Source organism: Alexandromys fortis, unplaced genomic scaffold, assembly GCF_014885135.2.
Source record: "Alexandromys fortis isolate MF-2015 unplaced genomic scaffold, M_Fortis_MF-2015_v1.1 scaffold_333, whole genome shotgun sequence".
NCBI classification, from domain to species: Eukaryota; Metazoa; Chordata; class Mammalia; order Rodentia; family Cricetidae; genus Alexandromys; species Alexandromys fortis.
Genome location: NW_026068330.1, coordinates 914478 through 917514, shown reverse-complemented (window position 1 = coordinate 917514; position 3037 = coordinate 914478). Strand labels below are relative to the sequence as shown.

The 3037-nt window shown below is 36.5% G+C and overlaps 1 pseudogene; it reads right to left on the bottom strand.

The window, feature by feature from the left end:
- Window positions 1-1627: 1627 nt before the first annotated feature.
- LOC126495219 (Ig heavy chain V region 102-like) lies at window positions 1628-2090 on the bottom strand (annotated as a pseudogene).
- Window positions 2091-3037: the final 947 nt, after the last annotated feature.

Below are 3037 nucleotides of genomic sequence, written 5' to 3'. Positions count from 1 at the left end.
GGGAACCCTGATTGCTCTTTGGACTGGAGAAGGGGGGGGGGAGCAGGCTGGGGGGAGGTAGAGGGAAATGGGAGGATGGGAGGAGGTGAAATTTTGTAATAAGAAAATAAAATAAAATAAAACGTCTACAGAATTAATTTTCTAACCTGGGGTGGGACATATGGCTTATGAACCTGTTTAACATGTGCTAAAAAAGAAATTCCTAATGTTCTTTGTAGGCCTAAATGATTAAATGCTGCTTTAATTTGGGCATTATTATACGCATTACTACTATAAGAACTGTTGTATGAACAACTGCTTTAGTACAACAGGTTCATATTATAGAGGATGTTATTTGACTCTCAAAATATGCTATCTGAAAACTGATAAAAGTCTAGAAGACAGGAATCTTCATGATCATATCAATGCTCTGAAAGAAGCTGCTCTTTTACAGGAAGTCAGTTGAACAATGCTAATCTTATACTTATTGTTCAGTGCTGTTCTACCTTTAAATGGATTGTGTGACTGCTCTTCCATATGACACAGAATATGATTGGGGTCAAGTTCAGGAACATTTATAGGATAGTTGGAATAATTCTGCTTTATCTCTGGACATTGGTTCCTCTCTTCACCAGAAAATCTCTGACAGGCTCACTCTATAAGGAAAAATATGCCTGTCTCTGCTTCCTTCATTATCTAAGGTGATGTTGACTAGATGTTTCAAGGATGAATATTGAGCTGTGCTTCAGTTAATTTCCAGCTCTCCGTGAAACTCAATATTTTCTTTGGTGTTGTTGGATATAGCTCTAGCAGTGAATGTTGAAGAAGAAGTGAGCTATATACTGATGATATTCACAAGTACTCCGTCATTCAAAAATCAAAACACTGTAGAACAAAGGTGACCACCAGGTTAATATCTAATGGCCAGTGAGAAATAATGATTTATCAGTATAGCTCTATAAAGTTTTGAGACTATGCAGCAGGATTCTGAGACTGGAAAGGAAGTAAATATGGGACCAGGGAATATTGTATGATCTTAGAACCCACCTCAATTAACATGTATATACATTGATCTGTTTAATGATTTTTGTAACAAATAATTTTGTCATCCTTGATCATCTTACAGGAATTATATTATATGCAGGGCAATTTGTCACACATCTAACATTCTAAGAGACTGGAATTTCTGCAGGACTACACAGCCAGAGTTAACTACAAACCTGAAGTCATGTAACATTTAAGACTCTGAATGATTTTTGTTTTCCCAACAGTTATTATTTGGAATTTGCTGCTCAAATCCATATTTCAGTTTATTAAAAACTCCCTCCAAAATTTCTCATTCTCTTAGAATCCAGTGATTGTTTTTAATATCATACTTCATAATCACAGTTTTCACTTTTTATTATTTTATTAATGAAAAAAACATTTCAAAGAATTTGGTCATTGGTGAAGAGATTGTGAAAGTATGGTATACACCAGTCATCCTAAATCAGCATCCCTTCATTCACAAATGAAATTTTGAAAAGTTGTTACAAAAAATTGAGAGACAAAACAATTCAGAATGTTTGTTTCTGTGAATGTCTTAAGGCTAATCTTCTCTGTGATCTCAGTCCTAGGCAGCTTTCTGCTCCTCCAGGGTTTCTGACACTCAGGATGTGGTTACAGCACTGTGTCTTGCACAGAAATAAACTGCACAGTCTTCAGATGTCAGGCTCCTGAGCTTTATGTAGGCTGTGCTGGAGGATGTGTCTACAGTCAGTGTGGCCTTGCCCTGGAACTTCTGATTGTAGCCAGCATCACCATTTTCAGGATTAATAGCTCCAATCCACTCCAGGCCCTGCCCAGAACTCTGCTTCACCCAGTGCATTTCATAGTTAGTGAAAGTATAGCCTGAAGCCTTGCAGGACAATTTCACTGAGGTCCCAGTCTCACCAGTTCAGGCCCTGACTGATGCAGCTATACCTGGGAGTGGACACCTGTGAAGAAAAAGAGAGAGTAGATTGTCAGAGACATTGGCACCTCAGTCCCTATCTTCTCCTCAGGTTAGGAATTAGAAATCCCTTACCTGTAGTTACTGAAACAAGGAAGAGAATGATACAACTCCATCCCATGCTGTGGGCTTTGTGTGTTCAGTGACTGTGGAGAACACACTGATCATATGTTGTTGTTGGGTGTTGATGTTCCTGTATTTACCATAATAGACTCAGTCAATTTGCATATTCAAGAACAGGGGATTTCTTAAATAAGCACCTAGTCCACTTTGAGAAGGTGGTGGAGGACACTTAAGTCAAGCAACAAGATGATGAAGTTCAAGTCCTAATCGTGTCTGAAGAAGTGCATATCATACCATTCCCTCAGTTCTGCAGATGCTGTGGATGTAACAACAGGACCTAAGCTCTAAATAGATTTCTGGCCTGAGGCAATTGCTCCACTTTGTGACAATGTTGTCTGATTTAGAGAAGGAGGTTATAATGATGGTAGTAACTGGAAATTTCAAAACTTGCTTAATTTTGAGAAATTACAGCCTAAGTTCATATAAATATAGTTAATATTTGCCATACTAGAAGTTTTCATACAAAAACTCACTGAAATGACCTAAAGAAACATACCTCAGAAATATTTGCACATTGATGTTTAATGTAGCATGATCTGCCATATCTTATGAAAATAAACTTTGTGACTTTCGGCAGATGATTGCAGCAATAAGACCTCATTATATGTGTGACACAACAGGACTAGGTCATCTGAAAGAATAAGGAACTTATATCACCTTTAGGAAATTAATGAAGCTAGAGATAACTGTATTAATTAAAATTATCTCTGAAATACCGATACTATATGAAACTAAGTAGTTTTTATATATTGAATATGTACAAAGAACTATTTGTGCAAATATCTAATAACTTAAAAATGAAACTGTCTAGCAGAATATAGCAAAAACAGGATATCAAGAAAATGAAGAGTAGGAGTTGTGGGGTAAATATGCATAGTGTAAAATGGACAAGTATAAAAATTCTAAACATATATACAATTGTTACTTCATTTTTCAAAATAATCA